At 49.4% G+C, this 25,179-nt stretch overlaps 1 pseudogene; it reads right to left on the bottom strand.

Moving 5' to 3' along the window:
• Positions 1-6,522: 6,522 nt before the first annotated feature.
• Positions 6,523-24,757, bottom strand: LOC127332524 (uncharacterized; annotated as a pseudogene).
• Positions 24,758-25,179: the final 422 nt, after the last annotated feature.

Genomic DNA, 25,179 nt, shown 5'->3' with positions numbered 1-25,179 from the left:
GAGAAAATGGAAGATCAAGACCAAGAGTTGAAGGCAACACTCACCATACAAGCTCAAGAAACAAGAGAAATGAAGACGGCGTTGAACAATATCCTTCATACACTCAACCGTCAAGAAAATAGAAGACACCACTCAAGGTCTTCGCGCTCTCATAGTTCAAGGTCACGAGCTCCTACACCGTCTCACCATGATTCCAATGAAGACCCACGCCACCATAATGTGGATGCTCATGTGCTTCACCAACAAGCTCAAGAAGCGGAGCAAGCTCGACTTCGACTTGTCCAAGAACGTCAACGCCTTGAAGAAGAGTGCCTTCAACAAGAGAATCTCCATGCTCAATTCCAACAAGAGCAAGAACGCCTTCGACATGATCAAGAGCTAGTTCGAACAAGGGAACAAGAGCGTATCCGCCATGAACAACAAGCACTTGAAGAACAAGAACGGCAACGACAAGTACAAGAAGCTCAAGCTAGAAGACAACGCCTCCTTGAAGAGGAAGAAAGGCAAGTGCACCAAGAGCGCCAAATCATCAATGCTGTTCAACCTCAACGCCCTCAAGGTCAAGACAACTGCCGCCATCATGATGATCGACCACATGCTAGAAGACCACCTCCAAGGGCAAGAAATGAGGAATCAAGTCATCACCAAGCATCAAGTGAAGAAAGTGTGATGCCTCGACGCTCCCACAACAATGATGATCGAGATCAAGGTTATGGAAGACCACCTCCCCGTCAACAACATAGCAATAACATTAGAGATGCTCAAGGTCCACAACATCTACCTCAACAACGTCAAGACCATGGTGAAGAAAGACCACCTCCTAGACGCAATGACCGTAATGAGGAAGAAATCTTTGGGAAGCTCAAGTTCACCATGCCCAAGTTCCAAGGAGAAGGAGACCCTGATGCATACTTATCTTGGGTACTCAAGGTTGACAAGATTTTCCGCATACACAACTTCTCCGAAGCAAAGAAAGTGGCCATGGCATCACTTGAGTTTGAAGGATATGCAAATGTTTGGTGGGAAGAAGTGAACAAGAAGCGTGACAAGGAAGATCTAGAGCCCATTGACACATGGGAAGAGATGCAAGAAGTCATGCACAAACTCTTTGTGCCCAACCACCACAAGCGCGACCTCTTCAACAAGCTTACTCAACTCAAGCAAGGCTTCAAGTCCGTTGAGGAGTTGATGTGGCCTAAGGGCAAGGATGTGCCCAGATCCCACGAATTTGACCAAGTGAGTGGGTGATTGAGGGGGAAGAGGATGAAGAACACAAGATCCAAATAAGAACACACACACACAACCCAACACAAACCAAATTTACTCCCTTGGTAGGTTAGACCAAGCCAATAGAACCACTTCTTAGAGAGACCCTTGGGTAGAATCTAACAAGTGGGAGATTGGTGAGGAGATCTCAACTAGAACTTGGATGAGAGAGGGGTAGCCTTGAATCATCCATGAAGAGTAGAAATCACTCAAGAGTGCCTTGATACAAAGAACATAGTTCTAGGGAGACAAAGCTCATGTAGTCTAAGCCTAATCTTGTCTAAACCTAAATGAGGTGGGGAGAGAGGTATATATAGGCCCAGATCCGGCCAGGGGTAAAAGGGGCATTACAATAAGGTAGTGGTGACAATAGATGATAAATAGACGGTTGGGATGAAGTTGACTTCGAGTGGGCAGCGATCTTGCCGCGTGTTCGGGGCGGCGATGCGGTGGGGCCGCAGTGCCGGGGAAGATGGGCCGGCGGTGCGGGGAGTCATGCCCAGCGATGCCGGCCAAGTGGGGGCGGCAGTGCCGGCCTTGTCGTGGCTGGCGGCTGGAGCCCTTCTCCTTCTTCTGCTTCTTCTTCTTCGGTCTTCCCTTCTTCTTCCATGAACCATGTGGCTTCCCTCTCCTCGGCTCCTTGACGCTCCCTTCAGTTCCTTGACGAGATTGGTACCTAACGACATATAGACATAGGCATGAGGTAGCAATCCGTCCAAGGTTATGTCGAGGTCGCCCATAGAGAGGAAGGAGTTCACCTTGACACATATGGCGTGGGTTTGTGTTGTTGGTCCACTTGGGGGACTCCTTGGCCATGGTGTAGCGTCGACGATAGGCGGGGCTGCACTTGACGGTCTTGAGGTGGAGGTGTCCGAAAGCCACCCCGCATCATCTCCCCCCCCTTGGGGAAGAGTCGTCCTCGACTCTTGTTTCTTCTCACCGACGGGGTAGTCCAAGACGGTTCTCCCATGTTGTGGTAGAGGGAAAAAGTCGTGATCGAAGAAGAACTTGGGGAAAAACAACTTGCAAATGGAAAGCTTGTGCATGCCAAATTGGTGACCGTGAACAAGAGGCTCTCAATCAAATACGAAGCATCAAGTCGTTTCTCCAAGAGGCATGTGGTAAAAATGGGAACCAAAAGTGTGTCGATGTATCCAAAATTTGGAAGGGCAAAAATTTGTGCATGTAAGAGTTGTAAGGTGTCAAAAATGTGACATGAAGCATTGTCCCACACAAATGGAACAATCAAAAGGCAAGTATCGGCGGCAAAATTTGGGGCAAAATTGTTATGTGCAATGGCAAAGCAATGGAGACTTCGAGCTTGGGAGAGTATGGTTGGCGTGAGCCTAGTATGGGTATCCTCAAGTGTCAAAGAATCCAATGCAAATGCCAAGGATGAAACGAAAAATCCAAGGAAGGGCAACTTTTTGTGTGACATGTGGCACAAGATGCATAAGGTATCTCTCACATGTACGACATGGTCCTTGAGGTTCTCGGAGTGTATGATGAAAGCATCAAGACATACAACAATCATTGTGCCAACAAGATGTGTCAAGATATGTTGCATAAGAAGCAAAAGAGGTGACGAGGCATTGGGCCAAACCGAAAGCTCGACAAAACAAGTCGGAAACACACGAGGCGAAGGCTTTTGGGAACATACTCTTTGGTGTGAATCCCATGGGTAAGGCTCTTGTTGGGGTAGCTCTCAATTGCGCGTTTCGTCAACTCATGTTCCGTGGCGGTGGAAACGGTCGTCCGTGTACCTACACATGGAAGAAGCAAAACAAAAAGCGTGTGTGCATGGTAGAGGAACACATCATCCATCATGATGTTCCATGTCTTGTGCACATCACCATTAGTGTCAATCAAGATAGTATGAAATGCATGGCGATGGCGCATATGGCAAGAAGGTGCATTCATGGCATGTGGTAACTCATGATCATCAAAAAGTGAGAAGGCTATGGGGGCCATCTCGTGGACAATGAAATAAGCATTCTTGCATACCAAGCATAAGAAAGAGCAATTGTTCACAATCTTGGATGCAAGGATCATGGAATGGTGTAAACATTTTGGGCAAAGCATGCGGAAGCTAATGTTATCATTGTTGTCGACAACCCTATTGAAATAGCAAGTGTTCATCAAGGGTGTCACAACACAAGCATGATCATTATGGCAAGCAAGCGGGAAAAAGTGAAACTCTCGTAGCATGGCATGGTCATGGTATCACAAGCAATCAATTCCACATGATCAACAATGTTATCAAGCAAAGCATCACATGGGAAAGTGAAAGTAGCATGTGAAGTAGCAAATGGATCATCGAGATCATGCATGCACGCAAAAGGCATCATGTCCACTAGTGGGATCATGGCATCATCAACACCTATGTTGTTACCTTTGTAGGCCGACTCATTTGAGGTAGGTGTTGTGGAAGTAGGAGGATCCATGTGGTCGACATGTCCATCTTGGAGCAAGCATGGTGAGATATCATCATCGTCATGCACCATGTACATCGTCTCCATGAGCGGGAACTCGTCCTCCGTGGAACCTAGTGCAACATAAGAAGACACAAACGAGGGAGAGGTTAATGTGTTAGCAAAAGTGATGTCCTCCATGGACCTATCATCTACCTCTCGCAACTCACTTTGTGTATCACTCATGTCCTCCAAACGGAAGCACTCAAACTCACATATGGGGTGGGAGTCACTCAACTCACTATCACTCTCACTCAAGTGGGCTAGGTGGCTCTCATGCTCACATGGGATTGGTACCAACTCATTAATCAAGCATATAGGAGTAGGCTCAACTTTCTCATCTCCATGCGCCTCCTTGGTTGAAGGGAGAATCCCATGCTCAACCATCTCAACTCCATCGCCTCCCAAGTCGTCCTCCATCGGTGGCGCCGTAGTGTTGTGGAGAGCTAGGCTCGGATCCACATCATCCTTGCGATGGCCTTGGAGGTCTTCATCTTGAAGTGTGGGCGCCGTAGGTTTCTTGGTGGCTTGGGCTTGTAGCTCGTTGAAGTAGAGCGTCTTGGCTCTTGGCTTTGTGCATTGCCATGCCTCATGACCCTTGGCCTTGCACACCTCACATAGGAGATTGGGACATTCCCGTGGAGGGTGGCCTTGTTTCTTGCACTTGTAGCATCGGAGTCCATAGGCATGTGATGAGGTAGAGGCCATTGTGGTGGTGGCACAAGAGGGAGAAGTCGCCTTATGAGGAAGGTCTTCTTGATGTGCCCTCTCCATCCTTGGAGTGGTAGACACCCTACGATGGTGTTTGTCGCCTTCATGTCGAGGCTCTCGTCTTCGTGCGTCATCACCATGTCTTGAGGAGTGTCGTCGATGATCCTTGGAGGATGTTGGTCGATGGCGATCATGAGGTGGCTTGTGGCGGCGAAGATCATGTGGTGACGTGTGTCGACGAAGACCATCAGGTGGTAGTGGTCGACGACTATCATGAGATGGTGTGAGTCGATGACGGTCCTTGCCATGCCTAGATGATGGCTCATGCGACTTGGCATATTGCTTGGGGCGCCTTGTGGAGCTTGTAGAAGAGTGTCGATGACGATCATGTTGGGCGCCCTTGAAGTTCCATATGATGTCCTTGATGTCGATGATCTTGTGCATAAGCATTCTCATGGTGGCGCCTTGTGGAGCTCGGAGAAGTGTGTCGATGGCGATCATGTTGGAGACGCTCTTGATGCTCCATATGATGGTGCCATCTTGGAGGTCCTCTATCTTCATATGTAGCTCCATTGGCCAAGTAGGGGTGCGTGGAGGCACCGACGTTGCTCATGGTGGAGTCGAGGTGAGGCTCCGCCACGGTGTCGATGTCGTAGACGTGGCGTTGCTCCACCATGTCGTCCATGCTTGGTGAGCCATTGTCGATGTAGAGCTCGTCGATGTCGTCCTCAAGGTGGCGCTCCACCATGTCGTCCATGCTTGAGGAGCCATTGTCGATGTAGAGCTCCTCGATGTCGGTCATGTCGGTGATGCACGCGGAGCCATAGTCGGTGTCGAGCTCCACATGTTCCTCCACATCCGCGGTGCTTGAAGAGGAATCCTCCTCGAAGTGCTCCATGTAGTCTTCCATCTCCTCTTCTTCACTATCCATGTTAGCACGACAAAAGCTATATGGTGGGTGTTAGTGGAGAGACTACCTTTGGGTCTTACCTTGAAGTGATGGAATTGGGTCAACTAACGATACCGAGAGCAAAATGATTTGTGTTGGGGTACACACACAAAAACACACGCAAAGGCTAGCAAATATGGTGGTAGGTGAGGAATGGTGGAAAGCCAAAAGTCAAAATCCGAAATCAAGTTTGTTGTTAAGAGTGGGTAAGCTCCAAAAATCAAATGTCCAAATGGTGATCACTATAAACACGGAAAGGATATGGAACGCACACACGAGATGAACGGGGTTAGTGCGACCAAGGAATGAGCGGAAAAACGAGAAAACCCACAAGCAAGGGTGCTCGGTGTCACACTAACACAAGAAGAGATCAAAGCTTTGGTTGCAACTTGAGAGACAACAAGATTCACACGCGGCCTCTCTTCTCTTCTCTCTTTTGCTTAAAAGCTTTTTACTCTTTTGTATTTGGTGGCACTAGACACTCTTTTGTATATGTATGGTGGCACTTGCACTCTTTTGTATGTATGATGGCACTTGCACTCCTTTTGTGCTTTTCTTTCTTTTTCACGCTCTATGTTAGCGTTAGCTCGCTTTTGCTATTTTGCCACACGAGTGTTTGCTTAGAAGCTTTACTCCACACGACACACACACCTCACAATCGGGGCCACGTGCAATGTCTCGCAACACTTGATAAGCAATGCTCAATAGGATAGGTCGCAAAAGGAAGAGGGGCTACAAGGTGGGGAGCAAGTTATACCTAGATGAAAATGTTAGGCGGTGTCGGAACACACAACTTGCGATGATGGCGACGACGGTGTCGTAGTTGCGCCGGAGTCCGGGGTGCCGAAGGTGTCGCCGCGGTGTTGATGTAGGCGCGGAAGCTTGTTGGACAAACCTTGCACTCCGAAACGGAAACCGAGCAAAATAAGTCAATGCCCGAAAATTTGGGTCACGACGAGCGATCGAAGGTGTCAAAATTTTGGAGTCGGAAAATTTCGGAAACGGTGTCTAAATTAGAGTCAATATGAAAAGGGATAGCTGTGAAAGTTTGGAGTCAAACGGACGCCGGAAAGTTGTCAAAATTTGGGGCAAAAAGTGGGGACAAAATTAGGCGAAAGAAACAGCTTAGACGGTCGGGGCCGGCCTTTGCCGGGTTGGGACGAGCGGCATGCCCCGGAGTGCATAGGCCGGCACTGCCGGGGCGGTCGGCCGGCACTGCCGGTGCGGGCGAGCTGGAATTGATGCTACCACTGCTGCGTGGATTGGAGGGCGTGGCTTGGTGAGCTTGCACACACGAAGCTGCAGCGCGTGCGTGGAGAGCGAGCTGGTGACGCGCTGCGTGCTGCTGATGCAGAGGCGTGGGGCGGCAGTGGTGAGGCCTGGTGGTGCTTTAGCTCGAGCTGGCCAAGAGCGGATGGCGTGGAGCAGGTGCGGGCCGGCCAAGGTGGTAGCAGGGGCGCGGGTCAGGCGGTTCGCGGCGGCGGCGGCTTTGCTGCTCGTGGTGGTGGTCGGCGGGCGCAGGGCCAAGCGTGGGCGGCGAAGCGGTGGCGCGGCGGGCGTGAGCGATGGGGCGAGGCTGGGCGGCTGCGCGCGCGACGCGCGAGGAGTGGAAGGCGCGGCCTGGGTGTTGACCTGCGGAAGGAGGCGAGACGCGGCAGCGTGGTGAAGGGCTGGGCGTGGAGCTGCGCGCGTGGTGGCCGGGCGAGTGTGGCGCGCGGCAGCAGCGTGGAGGTTGGGCGGCTCGCTGCGGGGGCTTGGCCAGGCGGCGGGCGTAGTGGGGGCGGGTGGCCGGCAGCGGTGCTGGAGGTGGGCGCGAGCGGCGGTGCCGCTGATGAGGCACCGGCGATGCCGGCGAACACGGCAGTGCCGCAGAACAGGCCGGCGATGCGGGCCAGCAAGAACAGCTCGAGCCTGTTCGTCGATTTTGACCACGGGCGGACTGAAAATCCTCGGATTTGCACCAAATCGGATGAAATTGAAGGGGAAATGATGGGGGAAAGATAGATCAACCTCAGGGACATGAAATCATTGGATCAAAACCACTCAAAACGCAACAAAATCCAGATCTGACCAAAGGCAATTTAGGGCTATTTTTTGGGAATTTTTTGGAGAAAATTTTTGGGGCGAATTTGGGTGGATGGGGGTCAAATCCGGGCTAACCAAGAGCTGCTGATACCATTTGATGTGGCCTAAGGGCAAGGATGTGCCCAGATCCCACGAATTTGACCAAGTGAGTGGGTGATTGAGGGGGAAGAGGATGAAGAACACAAGATCCAAATAAGAACACACACACACAACCCAACACAAACCAAATTTACTCCCTTGGTAGGTTAGACCAAGCCAATAGAACCACTTCTTAGAGATACCCTTAGGTAGAATCTAACAAGTGGGAGATTGGTGAGGAGATCTCAACTAGAACTTGGATGAGAGAGGGGTAGCCTTGAATCATCCATGAAGAGTAGAAATCACTCAAGAGTGCCTTGATACAAAGAACATAGTTCTAGGGAGACAAAGCTCATGTAGTCTAAGCCTAATCTTGTCTAAACCTAAATGAGGTGGGGAGAGAGGTATATATAGGCCCAGATCCGGCCAGGGGTAAAAGGGGCATTACAATAAGGTAGTGGTGACAATAGATGATAAATAGACGGTTGGGATGAAGTTGACTTCGAGTGGGCCGGCAGTGCCGGCGTGTTCGGGGCGGCAGTGCCGGTGGGGCAGCGATGCCGGGAAGATGGGCCGGCGGTGCCGAGTGCGCCACGGCAGTGCCGGCCAAGTGGGGGCGGCAGTGCCGGCCTTGTCGTGGCTGGCGGCTGGAGCCCTTCTCCTTCTTCTGCTTCTTCTTCTTCGGTCTTCCCTTCTTCTTCCATGAACCATGTGGCTTCCCTCTCCTCGGCTCCTTGACGCTCCCTTCAGTTCCTTGACGAGATTGGTACCTAACGACATATAGACATAGGCATGAGGTAGCAATCCGTCCAAGGTTATGTCGAGGTCGCCCATAGAGAGGAAGGAGTTCACCTTGACACATATGGCGTGGGTTTGTGTTGTTGGTCCACTTGGGGGACTCCTTGGCCATGGTGTAGCGTCGACGATAGGCGGGGCTGCACTTGACGGTCTTGAGGTGGAGGTGTCCGAAAGCCACCCCACAAGCGCGACCTCTTCAACAAGCTTACTCAACTCAAGCAAGGCTTCAAGTCCGTTGAGGAGTACTACAAGGAGATGCACATGACCATGATGAGTGCCAGTGTGGATGAGCGAGAAGAGCAAACAATGGCAAGATTCTTGAATGGGTTGAACATTCCCGTCAAGAGGATAGTGGAGTTCTTGCCTTACACCAACATGGTTGAGTTGCTTCATCAAGCTACAAGAGCCGAGCGCCAAGTGCGAGAAGACTTAGCAAGTGCAAAGACAAAGTCCTTCTTCGCCGCAAGAAATGCAACAAACACCTCCTCAAGAATCAAAAACACAAGTGCTATTGCCTCCAAGGATCCTCCCAAGCAAACGAAGAGTGCCTTCAAGACAACAAGCTTCAAGCCGGAGCAATCAACTATGTCCTCCAAAGCTTCCACGAGATCTAGTAATATCACTTGCTTCAATTGTGGTGCTCAAGGACATAAATCCTTTGAATGCAAGAACACAAGAGTTATGATAACTCGGGATGATGGAGATGTGGAATATTTGAGTGAAGGTGAATATGAAGCCTTGGTACAAGCCGCAACCAATCATGAAGATGATGACTTGGAAGACCAAGAGCAAGTCCTATGTGTGCATGATGCAAGCCCATTACTTGTGGTGACCAAAGTGTTGACAACCCATGTCCTCCCCAATGAAGATCAAAGGTGCAACATCTTCCAAACAAGAGCCGGAATCAATGGCAAGTCAATAAAGGTTATCATCTATGGAGGGCGTTGCTACAATCTTGCAAACACCGAACTATGCTCCAAGCTCAACCTCACACTCCGGAAACACCCCCACCCTTACCATGTGCAATGGCTAAGTGACAATGGAAACGTCAAGATACAACACACCGTCACCGTATCCTTCAAGATTGGCGCCTATGAAGACACCGTTGATTGTGATGTAGTGCCCATGATGGTGTGCCACATGCTACTTGGTCGCCCTTGGCAATATGACAAAAGAGCAAGCCATGATGGCTACACAAATGCCTATAGATTCAAGGTCGGCGACAAGACATTCATCCTACGCCCAATGACTCCTAGCCAAGTAATTGCGGACAATGCAAAGGCTTTAGCGAGGGCTAAGGAAGCTACTATCACTGGTGAGATGAGTGGTGAGAGAGTGACCCACCAAAAAGAAAGTGAGCGCCACAAGCCATATGTGAGTGAGATGAAGAGTGTCCTCATAGCTACCAAGAGTGAGATGAGAGAAGTGCACCACAACCCATCCACCAAATTGCACTATGTGCTCATTTGCAAGGGGCCATCCTCGGAGACTAACAACTTAATAACACTTCCTTCGTCTTTGTTGTCTCTTTTGAAGGAGTTCCAAGATGTCTTCCCCGACGAACTTCCTCATGGACTACCAGCGCTTCGAGGGATCGAGCACCGCATCGACCTCATACCCGGCGCCCCTCTACCAAACCGCGCCGCCTACCGCACCAACCCCGAAGACACAAAGGAGATTCAACGCCAAATACAAGACCTCCTCGAAAAAGGGTATGTACGTGAAAGCTTAAGCCCTTGTGCAGTTCCCGTGATTCTCGTTCCTAAACCGGATGAGTCGCAACGAATGTGTATGGATTGTCGCCCCATAAATGACATTACCGGTCGATACCGGCATCCCATTCCGCGTTTAGATGACATGCTTGATGAATTGTGTGGTGCCACAATTTTCTCTAAGATTGATTTCCGTAGTGGCTACCACCAAATTCGCATGGCGATAGGTGATGAATGGAAGACGGCATTCAAGACCAAACTTGGTCTCTATGAATGGCTTGTCATGCCGTTTGTTCTCTCAAATGCTCCATCCACTTTCATGCGTCTCATGAATCACATCTTGCGACCTCTCATTGGCAAGAGTGTGGTTGTCTATTTCGATGATATTCTCATTTATAGAAAAAATCTCGAGGACCATGTGCAACATGTGAGAGAAGTCTTATGCATCTTGCGCCGTGAAAAGATCTTTGCAAATCTTCGAAAGTGCACCTTTGCACAAAACAAGTTGGTTTTCCTTAGATTTGTGGTTTCCGCTAATGGTATTGAAGTTGATTCTTCCAAGGTTGAGGCCATCCACAATTGGCCCACTCCTACCAATGTTGGTCAAGTTCGAAGTTTTCATGGACTTGCCGGTTTCTATAGACGCTTTGTGGAAGATTTTAGCACTATTGCTTGCCCTTTAAATGAGCTCACTAAAAAGAATGCTCCGTTTGTTTGGGGCAAGGCACAACAAAAAGCTTTTGATGAGTTGAAAAAGAGACTTACCGAGGCTCCACTTCTTGTTCTTCCGAACTTTTCCAAAACTTTTAAGATTAAATGTGATGCGAGTGGACTCGGTATTGGTGGAGTTCTTATGCAAGATGGCAAACCCGTGGCATACTATAGCGAGAAGTTGGATGGCGCACGCCTCAACTATCCTATATATGACAAGGAACTTTATGCTTTGGTCCGTGTTCTTGAAGTTTGGCAACACTATCTTTGGCCAAAAGAGTTTGTTATCCACTCCGACCTTGAGTCTTTGAAGTATTTGAAAAGAAAACACAATTTGAACAAAAGACATGCAAAGTGGGTTTTGTTCATTGAGTCCTTCCCATATGTAATCAAATACAAGAAGGGCAAGGACAATGTGGTTGCGGATGCTCTTTCCCGCAAGCTCACCCTCTTACTCACTCGTTTGGATGTCCATGTTTTGGGTCTTGATGAAATCAAAGACTTATATGCCTCCGATACTTTCTTTGGCCCAATCTTTGCAAAGTGTTCTAGTGATAAGGGCATCGATGATTTCTATTTGCACCAAGGATTCTTGTTCAAGGGCAACAAACTTTGTATTCCCATGTCTTCGCTTCGCCTTTTGCTCTTACAAGAATCGCATGGTGGTGGTCTTATGGGACACTTTGGGCGAGACAAGACGCTCTCCATGCTATCTACCCATTACTATTGGCCAAAAATGAAGCGAGATGTGGAGCGCCTATGCAACCGTTGCATGACATGTTTACAAGCTAAGTCTACAACCAATTCTTATGGTCTTTACACACCATTGCCTATTCCGTTTGCCCCTTGGTCCGATATAAGCATGGACTTTGTGCTAGGATTGCCTCGAACTAAATATGATCATGATTCAATTTTTGTAGTGGTTGATAGATTCTCCAAAATGGCTCATTTTATACCATGCTCCCGAACGGATGATGCTTCACATATTGCCTCCTTGTTTTTTAGGGAAATTGTGAGACTCCACGGTGTACCAAGAAGCATTGTTTCGGACCGAGATGTCAAGTTCATGAGTTACCTTTGGAAGACACTAATGGCCAAGTTCAACGTCAAGCTTTTATTCTCGTCATCCTCGCACCCACAAACCAATGGGCAAACCAAAGTGGTGAACCGAAGCCTCTCCACACTACTACGAGTCCTTGTCAAGAAGAATTTGAAGTCATGGGAAGATTGCATCCCACATGCGGAGTTCGCCAACAACTGTGCCAAACACTCTACAACAAGGAGAAGCCCATTCATGGTGGTCTATGGGTTTGAACCACCTACGGCGATCGATCTACTTCCTCTTCGGCTACATGAACAAGTAAACATGAACATCGACAAGAGAGCCCAATACATGAAGAAACTACATGAAGACACAAGGGTAACAATCGAGGAACAAGTTCTTCGTCAAGCCACTAGACTCAACATGAAGAAGAAGGCAAGGATCTTCAAGGAAGGAGACTTAGTGTGGTTACACCTTCGCAAAGACCGCTTCCCTCAAGAACGAAACTCCAAACTCAAGCCCCGGGGCGATGGTCCCTTCAAGGTCCTCAAGCTCATCAACGACAACGCCTACGTCATCGACATACCAACGTCCAAGTACTTGGTGAGCAACACATTCAATGTGTCCGACCTCTCACCATACCATGAAGATGAAGAGACTATAGAGTCGAGGACGACTCTTTCCCAAGGGGGGGAGATGATGTAGCCCTACCCAAGGTTGACACTACATCAAGACCGACAAGCCCTCCTCGTGGTCCAATGACACGAGCTCGAGCCGAAGCCATACACCAAGAGGTGAATTCGCTCCTTTCCACGTATACATTTGATACATCATTGGATGGCGTGCTACTTCATGCAAATACCCTATGTTCAATCAGGTACATCGACCAAGACACGAGCCATGGAGACCAAGCCAATGGAGAGGGAGCTGGAAATGATGAAGATGGAGCTACAACGCCCAGGCCGGAACTTCCGCCCCCCAGGACCGGAACTTCCGGCCAGATGCCTTCCGGATGCCATCCAGCGCCCAGGGAAATGGATCCAACCGGAACTTCCGCCCCGAGGGACCGGAACTTCCGCCCACCGGAACTTCTGCCCAAGTTCCGCCCTAGTTCCGAAATTGCGCCAAAACGCCCCTAGATGTTACTGCAAGGAAATTGGCCATTTCCGGAACTAGGCTGGAAGTTGGCCGGAACTTCCGCCCCGACCGGAACTTCCGGCCTCCAGGACCGGAACTTCCGCCCATGACCAGAACTTCCACCCAGGACGGCCGGAACTTCCGCCCTGTCGAACTTCAGCACAACAGCACTTTTCAGCTTGTAACTTACCCCTTCGCCCCACCTACTATATATAGCCTAGTTGGCTCAGATCTGAGATTAGACTTGATGTGAAATTAAACCTTTGCTTTGCTCACCCTTGTGGGAACCCTACCTAGATCTTGGATCTTGTACCCACCCGGGCTCCTTATCGACTCGTGAAGATTTCTTTGGTGACTTCTACCGTTTGTTGATCTTTTGCTTGCACTTCTACCTATTTGGTCTTTTTCTTGCACTTCTATCAACCTTCCGGTCTTTTCGCCCTTCTAGATCTCTCGGGATTCGATTCGTCGATCTCTTTGCGGGACTTCTACCGGAAGGTCTTTTCCTGCAACCTCTATCGAGTTGGTGGTTCAGGCCAACGAGGGAAAACCGATTGTGTGCATGTGTGTGTTGTATCCCCATGATTTCCCCCGCGTTCTTCATGTTCATCGCGTTCCTCCACCTCCCCCACGAATTCCACCCAAATCCGTGAAGATCGGGCACATCCTTGGGCTTAGCCCTTATCATAGGGTTTGGCCGGCTGGGCCTTGAGGGGCATGTGCCCCTGGCCCATTTGGCTAGGGAGCACCCCCTAGGCCCATGCTAGGCCTCCTAGGGTCGTGGGCCCACTGGTGGGACCCCCGGAACCTTCTAGAAACCTTCCCGGTCATCCACCGGAAAAATCCCGAACTTTTCCGAAACCTAGAAATCAACTTCCCATATATGAATCTTATTCTCCGGACTATTCCGGATCTCCTCGTGACGTCCTGGATCCCATCCGAGACTCCGAACAAACTTCGTCTCCATACCATATTCAAATCTACTTATGCGACATCGAACCTTAAGCGCGTCACACTACGGTTCGCGAACTATGCAGACATGGTCGAGACTCCCCTCCGAGCAATAACCAATAGCGGGATCTGGAGATCCATAATGGCTCCCACATATTCAACGATAACTTAGTGATCGACTGAACCATTTACATACGATACCAATTCCTTTTGTCACGCGATACTTTACTTGTCCGAGGTTCGATCATCGGTATCTCCATACCTTGTTCAACCTCGTTACCGACAAGTACTCTTTACTTGTATCGTGGTATGTCATCTCTTGTGATCTTAATCACATGCTTGTAAGCTAATCAGACGATGTGCCACCGAGAGGGCCCATAGTGTATCTCTCTGTCATCAGGATGGACAAATCCCACTATTGATCCATATGCCTCAACTCACACTTTCCGAATACTTAATCCCATCTTTATGACCACCCATTTACGCAATGGCGTTTGATGTAATCAAAGTACCCTTCCGATGTAAGTGATTTACATGATCTCATGGTCGAAGGACTTAGGCAACTATGTATCGAAAGCTTATAGCAAATTGAACTTAATGACTTGATCTTATGCTACGCTTATTTGGGTGTGTGTCAATTATATCATTCAACTAATGACATAACCTTGTTATTAATAACATCCAATGTTCATGATCACGAAACCATGATCATCCATTAATCAACAAGCTAGTTATACAAGAGGCTTACTAGGGACTTCTTGTTGTTTACATAACACACATGTATCAATGTTTCGGTTAATACAATTATAGCATGGTATGTAAACATTTATCATAAACACAAAGATTATAATAACCACTTTATTATTGCCTCTTGGGCATATCTCCAACACTTCCCGCTCGCCCCCCGGCTGCAACGATTCTACGCGGACCGCAAGGAAGCAAAGCTCATGCGCTGGCACGCTAAAAGAAAGGTGGCAGTGCTGAATCATGTAGAGCGGATTGAACACCCAGTGCTGACACACCCTTCTGATGCAAGCAAGTGGAAATCATTAGACAATGAATTCGGAAGTTTCGGGGCAGATCCCAGAAACATCAGGTTGGGTGCGAGCATGGACGGATTCAATCCGTTCAGAAACCAGAGCAGCACACGTAGCACATCACCCGTGTTTGTATGGATCTACAACCTCTCGCCCTGGTTGTGCATGAAGAGGAGTATATACATACGAGTATGCTAATTCAAGGGTCGATACAGCCAGGAAACAATATCAACATGTATCTCGAACTATTAAAGGAGTAGCTTGAAACGTTGTGGGCGGAGGAAGAGGTAGATACATGGGACGCCGTCGAGGAAGAATATTTCCCTTTGAGAGTCGCGTTGATCACGATGGTGCAGGACTACCTCGGATACAGTTATATTTCGTGCCAGGTGTGCCATGGACACAAGGCATGTGTCAGGTGCATGAAAGAGACGGTGTTTTTGCAGCTTGGTAAGGATCCCGGCTCTTCGAAAACCATTTACATGGGGCATCCAAGGTGACTACACAAGACTGGCCCGTGGAGAAAGCGTGGAGATCTGTTTGATGGTACAGATGAACCCCGAGGACCACCACGTAAGAAGAGCAGCGAAGAGACCGATACATTACTGAGAGGTTGGAAGGAGTGCCCTGAGCCGGGAAAGATTCGTCAAAAGCCCGGAGAGAAGAAGAAAAAGGCAACGACGCCGCTCATTGGTGTATGGAAACGGAGGTCCGTCTTTTGGGACTTGCCGTACTGGAAAATTCTCGATACACCTCACTGCCTTGATGTCATGCATATCACAAAGAACGTGTGCGACAGCTTGCTTGGCACTCTTCTCAACATGCCGGACCGGACCAACGATGGGCCGAAAGCAAGACACGACCTGAAAGTTTTGGGCATCAGGGAAGAGATTCAGATCCCGCCGACCCAAGACGGACAGTCGGAGGAGGAGATGGACGGCGGTCAGAAGCGCAAAAGGATTAAGCAGCCAGACTATTACTGCCCCCCTCCTGCTTCACTTTTAGTCCAGCTGAGGTCGATCAATTTTTCAATTGCCTTCTAGGAGTCAGAGTGCCCTTTGGTTACTCCGGGTTAATAAGCAGATACATGGACCCTAAGAAACGAAACTTCGGCAGCATGAAGTATGAGGCATTCAACACGCTGGAGGGCTGCTGTCAACACGCTTGGAGATGTCGCGTGATGACAGGCCATTCAACACGCTGAAGGGCTGCCGTCCATTCCCCCCTAAGCCTACGACCTGATCCTACGACGGCAACTCTTTTGCTTAAGCTTGAAGGATATGTCCATGAACTTCCATACTGTAATTGATATATATTCCGGCCCGATCGACTTGTCGCTTTTATTTAGTTGTATGGATTTGCATGTCAACCTGCGTTTATAATTACATTTACTTTGCTATATATTACTAGATTATGGCGTGTTTACCTTAATCATTTGCATTTACTCGACCCTTACTTGTGAAACTTCGTCGTTCGGTGTTGCATGTGTGTTGTATGAATCAACATTTCGAAACGAGACTTGCCTATTTGTGTATTGATACCAAAATTGATGAGGTCTAAGACCCCGTGTGTGGCCCGATCTCGCGGATTGACTTCGAAACCAAGGGGGAAGATGGGAAAACGCGAGGAACACGAAGAGCGCGACGAACACGAGGAACTCCGAGACTCACGCACACACACAACCCGATACACCCGATGCTTACCTCCGTGGCTCGATGGACCACGCCAATAGAATCTCCGAGGAAGAGACACGCGGTAGAATTCCCCGGGGAGAGATTGGAGTTGGAGAGGAAGAACTTGGTGAGGGAGAGAGAGTAGCTTGTACTAGAATCTCACTCAACAAGTTCAAAGTCAACAACTAAGGTGCCTTGATTACAGAGGGATGATACCCAAGGGAGACTAAGCTCAAAGGTAGGTTTGAGTTCAAAACAAGTCTAAAGAGCTAATGGGGTGCTTGGGGTGCTTATATAGTCTTACAAGGCGTCACAGGCCGAAAAGGTAAGTTCAGGCCGAAAATATAACTTAAGTCGTGCAGGCCGGTCAGGGGGCCGGTCGGACCGGGCCTGGGACCAGCCAGTTCGGTTTCAAACCGGGCCTGGGACCGGGCGGCGACCGGACGAGGCTCCAAGTCCCCTGGATGGCGCCCGGATGTCACGAGCGCAAATCCCGGTTTCGGACCGGGCGGCCCGGTCAGGAGGCCGGTCAGACCGGGCTGGGGACCGGGTGACCCGGTCAGGAGGCCGGTCTGACCGGGTTCTGGACCGGCCGGCCATCTTCTCTTCCTTGCGCTCTTCGGGCGACTTCCGGTCCAGCTCCAGGTCCATCTTCGCGTCCAGCTGCTCCTCTCCTCCTCTTGACCATGGTGTGTCCTCCTCTTCGTGCTCTTGATGCTCCTTGTACCTAATGACACATAACACGTCGGCATGAGGTAGCAATCCATCCAAAGGGGTACCAAGATCAAGGGTGGTGAGGAGCGAGTTCACCTCATCATGGAGAGCCTTGACTCGGGCTCGTGTCATCGGTCCACTTGGGGGACTTGTTGGTCTTGGTGTGGAGGTGACCGAAGGCCACCCCGCATCATCTCCCCCCCCTTGGGAAAGAGTCGTCCTCGACTCTTGTTCCTCTTCATCTTCATGATATGGCGACAAGTCCGCAACGTTGAAGGTGTTGCTCACCAAGTACTTGGAGGTGGGGATGTCGATGACGTAAGCGTTGTTGTTGATGCGTTTGAGAACCTTGAAGGGGCCATCTCCTCTTGGCTTGAGCTTGGAGTTGCGCTCATGAGGGAACCTTTCCTTCCGTAGGTGGATCCAAACTAGGTCTCCTTCTTGAAATATCCTTTCCTTCTTCTTAGCGTTGAGGCGGGTAGCTTGACGAAGCACATGTTCTTGAATGGTAGCTCTTGTTTCTTCATGAAGTTTCTTCACGTCGGCGGCGCGCTTGGCGAAGTCCATGTTCGTCCGCTCATGAAGGGGAAGTGGTAGTATGTCGAGTGCCGTGAGCGGCTCAAACCCGTAGACGACCATGAAGGGACTCCTTGATGTAGTCGAGTGCTTGGCGCGGTTGTAGGCGAACTCCGCGTGTGGGATGCATTCCTCCCATGACTTTAAGTTCTTCTTCACGAGGATGCGTAGGAGGGTGGAGAGGCTTCTATTGACCACTTCCGTTTGGCCGTCCGTTTGCGGGTGCGAGGATGATGAGAATAAGAGCTTCACTCCAAACTTTGCCATGAGCGTCTTCCAAAGATAACTCATGAACTTGACGTCTCGGTCCGACACAATGCTTTGTGGTACTCCATGTAGGCGAACGATTTCCCTGAAAAACAATGAAGCAATGTGTGAAGCATCGTCGCTCTTATGGCAAGGTATGAAATGAGCCATCTTAGAGAATCTATCCACTACCACGAATATAGAATCATGACCATGCTTAGTGCGAGGCAATCCTAGAACAAAATCCATGCTAATATCGGTCCATGGTGCATATGGAATAGGCAATGGGGTATAAAGACCATAGGGATTGGAGGTAGACTTAGCTTGTAAGCATGTGGTGCACCGGCGGCAAAGGCGTTCGACGTCGCGGTACATTCTTGGCCAATAGTAGTGGGTTGAGAGCATGGCATATGTCTTCTCTCGACCAAAGTGACCCATAAGACCTCCTCCATGTGACTCTTGCAAAAGCAATTTTCGAAGCGACGACTCGGGAATGCAAATCTTGTTAGCTTTGAACAAATAGCCATCATGCAAATAGAAATCATCCACTCCTCGCTCAACGGAGCACTTCTCAAAAATTGGAGCAAAGAAAGAATCGGAAGGATAGAGTTCTTTGATCTCTTCAAATCCCAAAACATGAAAATCCAAACGAGTTAGCAAAAGGGTGTTTTTGCGGGAAATAGCATCCACCACGACATTGTCCTTGCCCTTCTTGTATTTGATCACATATGGGAAGGACTCAATGAACTCGACCCATTTTGCATGTCGTTTGTTCAAGTTGTGTTGGCTTTTCAAATATTTCAAGGACTCATGGTCGGAATGAATGATAAACTCTTTTGGCCAAAGATAGTGTTGCCAAACTTCAAGAACACGAACCAAAGCGTAGAGCTCCTTGTCATATATAGGATAGTTGAGGCGTGCGCCATCTAACTTCTCACTATAGTATGCCACGGGTTTGCCCTCTTGCATAAGAACACCACCAATACCAAGCCCACTTGCATCACACTCAATCTCAAAAGTTTTGGCAAAATTTGGAAGAACAAGAAGGGGAGCTTCGGTAAGGCGTTTCTTCAACTCATCAAAAGCATTTTGTTGGGCCTTGCCCCAAACAAACGGAACATTCTTCTTGGTAAGCTCATTCAAAGGGCAAGCAATGGTGCTAAAGTCTTTCACAAAGCGGCGGTAAAACCCGGCAAGTCCATGGAAGCTTCGGACTTGGCCAACATTTGTAGGGGTAGGCCAATTATGGATGGCCTCCACCTTGGAAGAATCAACTTCAATCCCATTAGCGGAAACCACAAAACCAAGAAAAACCAATTTGTTTTGAGCAAATGTGCATTTGGGGAGATTAGCATAAAGCTTTTCATGGCGCAAGATGCACAAGACTTCTCTCACATGTTGCACATGGTCCTCGAGGTTTTTGCTATAAATAAGAATATCATCGAAGTAAACAACCACGCTCTTGCCAATGAGAGGACGCAAGATGTGATTCATGAGGCGCATGAAAGTTGATGGAGCATTGGAAAGACCAAAAGGCATAACGAGCCATTCATAGAGACCAAGTTTGGTCTTGAATGCCGTTTTCCATTCATCACCAATAGCCATGCGGATTTGATGGTAACCACTACGCAAATCGACTTTAGAGAAAATCGTGGCACCACTAAGTTCATCAAGCATGTCATCTAAACGCGGAATGGGATGGCGGTAACGGACGGTAATGGCATTGATGGGGCGACAATCCATACACATCCGTTGCGTCTCATCCGGTTTAGGCACAAGAATCACGGGAACCGCACAAGGGCTAAGGCTTTCTCGGACGTACCCTTTGGCGAGGAGATCTTGAATTTGGCGGTTGATCTCCTTGGTCTCTTCGGGGTTGGTGCGGTAGGCGGCACGGTTTGGGAGCGGAGCGCCGGGTATGAGGTCGATGCGGTGTTGATGAGGTCTAAGACCCCGTGTGTGGCCCGATCTCGCGGATTGACTTCGAAACCAAGGGGGAAGATGGGAAAACGCGAGGAACACGAAGAACACGGCGATGAACACGAGGAACTCCGAGACTCACGCACACACACAACCCGATACACCCGATGCTTACCTCCGTGGCTCGATGGACCACGCCAATAGAATCTCCGAGGAAGAGACACGCGGTAGAATTCCCCGGGGAGAGATTGGGATTGGAGAAGAAGAGCTTGGTGAGGGAGAGAGAGTATCTTGTACTAGAATCTCACTCAACAAGTTCCAAATCAACAACCAAGGTTGCCTTGATTACAGAGGGATGATACCCAAGGGAGACTAAGCTCAAAGTTAGGTTTGAGTTCAAAACAAGTCTAAAGAGCTAAAGGGGCGTCCTGGGGGTATTTATAGTCTTACAAGGCGTCATGGGCCGAAAAGGTAAGTTCGGGCCGAAATTATAACTTAAGTCGTGCAGGCCGGTCGGGGAGGCCGGTCGGACCGGAGCGGTGACCGGCGGGCCGGTCGAGGCGATCGGACCGGGCGGCAACCGGGCTGGGACAGGCGGCGACCGGACGAGGCTCCAAGTCCCCTTGATGGCGCCCGAGATGTCACGAGCGCAATTCCCGGTTGCTGACAGGCGGTCGGTCAGGAGGCCGGTCGGGCCGGGCTGTGGACCGGGTGGTCCCGGCTCGGTGAGCCGGTTGACCGGGTTACAGACCCGGCCGTCCGTCTTCTCTTCCTTGCGCTCTTCGGGCGACTTCTGTCCAGCTCCACGTCCATCTTCATGTCCATCCTCTTGTCCATTGCTCCTCTCCCCCCTTTGACCATGGCGTATCCTCCTCTTGGTGACCTTGATGCTCCTTGTACCTAATGACACATAACACGTCGGCATGAGGTAGCAATCCATCCAAAGGTGTACCAAGATCAAGGGTGGTGAGGAGCGAGTTCACCTCATCATGTAGTGCTTTGACTCGGGCTCGTGTCATCGGTCCACTTGGGGGACTTGTTGGTCTTGGTGTAGCGACGTCGGTGACCGGGGCTACATCATCTCCCCCCCTTGGGAAAGAGTCGTCCTCGACTCTTGCACCTCCTCATCTCCATGATAGGGTGACAAGTCCGAGACGTTGAACGTGTTGCTCACCAAGTACTTGGATGTCGGTATGTCGATGACGTAAGCGTTGTCGTTGATTCGCTTGAGGACCTTGAAGGGGCCATCTCCTCTTGGCTTGAGCTTGGAGTTGCGCTCATGAGGGAACCTTTCCTTTCGGAGGTGGATCCAAACGAGGTCTCCTTCTTCGAATATCCTTGCCTTCTTCTTGGCGTTGAGGCGGTTGGCTTGACGAAGAACATGTTCTTGTATGGTTGCCCTTGTCTCTTCATGTAGTTTCTTGACGGCGGCGGCGCGCTTGTCGAAGTCCATGTTGATGCGCTCGTGGAGGAAGCGGAAGTATGTCGAGTGCCGTGTAAGGTTCGAAGCCGTAGACGACCATGAAGGGGCTCCTTGATGTAGTCTTGTGCTTGGCGCGGTTGTAGGCGAACTCGGCGTGAGGAAGGCACTCCTCCCATGACCTCAAGTTTTTCTTCACGAGGACCCGTAGGAGGGTGGAGAGGCTTCGATTGACCACTTCCGTTTGGCCGTCCGTTTGCGGGTGCGATGATGATGAGAACAAGAGCTTGACTCCAAACTTCGCCATGATTGACTTCCAAAGATAACTCATGAACTTGACGTCTCGATCCGACACAATACTTTGCGGTACTCCATGTAGGCGAACGATTTCCCTGAAAAACAATGAAGCAATGTGTGAAGCATCGTCGCTCTTATGGCAAGGTATGAAATGAGCCATCTTAGAGAATCTATCCACTACAACAAATATGGAATCATGACCATGCTTAGTGCGAGGCAAGCCTAGAACGAAATCCATGCTAATATCGGTCCATGGTGCATGAGGAATAGGCAATGGCATGTAGAGACCATAAGGGTTGGAGGTAGACTTAGCTTGTAAGCATGTTGTGCACCGACGGCAAAGGCGCTCCACATCTCGCTTCATCTTTGGCCAATAGTAGTGGGTTGAGAGCATGGCATATGTCTTGTCACGGCCAAAGTGGCCCATAAGACCGCCACCATGAGACTCTTGCAAAAGCAATTTTCGAAGCGAAGACGCGGGAATGCAAATCTTGTTGGCTTTGAACAAATAGCCATCATGCAAATAGAAATCATCCACTCCTCGCTCAACGGAGCACTTCTCAAAAATGGGAGCAAAGAAAGAATCGGAAGGATAGAGTTCTTTGATCTCTTCAAGTCCCAAAACATGAAAATCCAAACGAGTTAGCAAAAGGGTGTTTTGCGGGAAAGAGCATCCGCCACAACATTGTCCTTGCCCTTCTTGTATTTTATCACATATGGGAAGGACTCAATGAACTCGACCCATTTTGCATGTCGTTTGTTCAAGTTGTGTTGGCTTTTCAAATACTTCAAGGACTCATGATCGGAATGAATGATAAACTCTTTTGGCCAAAGGTAGTGTTGCCAAACTTCAAGAACACGAACCAAAGCGTAGAGCTCCTTGTCATATATAGGATAGTTGAGGCGTGCGCCATCTAACTTCTCACTATAGTATGCCACGGGTTTGCCCTCTTGCATAAGAACACCGCCAATACCAAGCCCACTTGCATCACACTCAATCTCAAAAGTTTTGGCAAAATTTGGAAGAACAAGAAGTGGAGCTTCGGTAAGACGTTTCTTCAACTCATCAAAAGCATTTTGTTGGGCCTTGCCCCAAACAAACGGAACATTCTTCTTGGTAAGCTCATTCAAAGGGCAAGCGATGGTGCTAAAGTCTTTCACAAAGCGGCGATAAAACCCGGCAAGTCCATGGAAGCTTCGGACTTGGCCAACATTGGTAGGAGTAGGCCAATTATGGATGGCCTCCACCTTGGAAGAATCAACTTCAATCCCATTAGCGGAAACCACAAAACCAAGAAAAACCAATTTGTTTTGAGCAAATGTGCACTTGGGGAGGTTAGCATAAAGCTTTTCATGGCGCAAGATGCACAAGACTTCTCTCACATGTTGCACATGGTCCTCGAGGTTTTTGCTATAAATAAGAATGTCATCGAAGTAAACAACCACGCTCTTGCCAATGAGAGGACGCAAGATGTGATTCATGAGGCGCATGAAAGTAGATGGTGCATTGGAAAGACCGAAAGGCATAACGAGCCATTCATAGAGACCAAGTTTGGTCTTGAATGCCGTTTTCCATTCATCACCAATAGCCATGCGGATTTGATGGTAACCACTACGCAAATCGACTTTGGAGAAAATCGTGGCACCACTAAGTTCATCTAGCATGTCATCTAAACGCGGAATGGGATGGCGGTAACGGACGGTAATGGCATTGATGGGGCGACAATCCATACACATCCGTTGCGTCTCATCCGGTTTAGGCACAAGGATCACGGGAACCGCACAAGGGCTAAGGCTTTCTCGGACGTACCCTTTGGCGAGGAGATCTTGAATTTGGCGGTTGATCTCCTTGGTCTCTTCGGGGTTGGTGCGGTAGGCGGCACGGTTTGGGAGCGGAGCGCCGGGTATGAGGTCGATGCGGTGTTCGATGCCTCGGAGTGGTGGTAGTCCATGAGGGAGCTCGTCGGGAAGATATCTTGGAATTCCTGCAAAAGAGACAACAAAGACGGAGGAATGTTGGTTAAGTCGTTAGTCTCAGACGAGGGTCCCTTGCATATGAGCACATAGTGTAATATGGTGGATGGGTTCTCTTGGAGCTCTCTCCACTCACTCTTGGTGGCTAGAAGGACACTCTTGGGCTCACTCATATATGGCTTGTGGCGCTCACTATCTTTGTGGTGGGTCGCTCCCTCTCCTCTCATCTCACTATGGGTGCGGAGTTGTGCCCTCGCTAAAGCCTTCGCATTATCCGCGATGATTTGGCTAGGAGTCATCGGGCGCAACTCGAACTTCTTGTCGTTGACCTTGAAGGTGTATGTGTTGGAGAGTCCATCATGTATAGCCTTCTTGTCATATTGCCAAGGGCGGCCAAGCAACATGTGGCACACCGTCATGGGTACCACGTCACACTCGATTGTGTCCTCATAAGGGCCGATCTTGAAGTTGACGGTGACGGTATGTTGTATCTTGACGTTGCCCTTGTCACTCAACCATTGGATATGGTAAGGGTGAGGATGCTTGCGGAGAGTGAGGTGGAGCTTCTCACACAACTCGGTGCTCGCAAGGTTATGGCAACTTCCACCATCGATGATGACCTTGATAGACTTGCCACCAATTCCGGCACGGGTTTGGAAGATGTTGCACCGTTGTTCTTCCATATCATGAGGTTGTGTGGTTAGCACCCTTGTGACCACAAGTGAGGGACTTGGGTCATGCTCACATAAGAGAGGATCTTCTCCACTATCTTGCTTATAAGCTTCTTCACTTTCCACGGCGGCTTGCACAAGGGCTTCATATTCATCCTCATCAAGAGTCTCGATGTCACCATTCTCCATAGTGATCATGACCTTGGTGTTCTTGCACTCAAACGATTTGTGACCTTGGGTGCCACACTTGAAGCAAGTGACACTAGAGGGTCCCGTGGATGCCTTAGAGGAGGCGGTGGAGGAGACCGTTTGCTTCATTCGACTTTGGATAGTCGTCTTCTTGGAAGGTGTAGAGGATGCGTCGGCCTTGGCACTTGTAGCTTGAGGAGTTGATGTAGTAGGAGGAGTCGATGTAGCGAACTTGGAGGAGAAATAGGACTTGGCCTTGGAGTACTTGATGTCCTCAATCACTTGGCGCTCGGCCTTCGATGCTTGGTGGACTAGCTCAACCATGTTGGAGTAAGGTTGGAACTCGACAATCCTCTTGATGGGATAAGTAAGGCCATTGAAGAAGCGAGCAATGGTTTGCTCCTCGGATTCTTGGATGTTGGCTCGCATCATAGTGAGCTCCATCTCCTTGTAGAACTCCTCTACGGTATTGGTGCCTTGCTTCAACTTTTGGAGCTTGTTGAAGAGGTCTTTCATGTAGTGCTTTGGGACAAAGCGAGCATGCATCTCCT

The sequence above is a fragment of the Lolium perenne genome, chromosome 1 (assembly GCF_019359855.2).
Source record: "Lolium perenne isolate Kyuss_39 chromosome 1, Kyuss_2.0, whole genome shotgun sequence".
NCBI lineage: Eukaryota > Viridiplantae > Streptophyta > Magnoliopsida > Poales > Poaceae > Lolium > Lolium perenne.
This window is presented reverse-complemented; position numbering and strand designations above follow the sequence as displayed.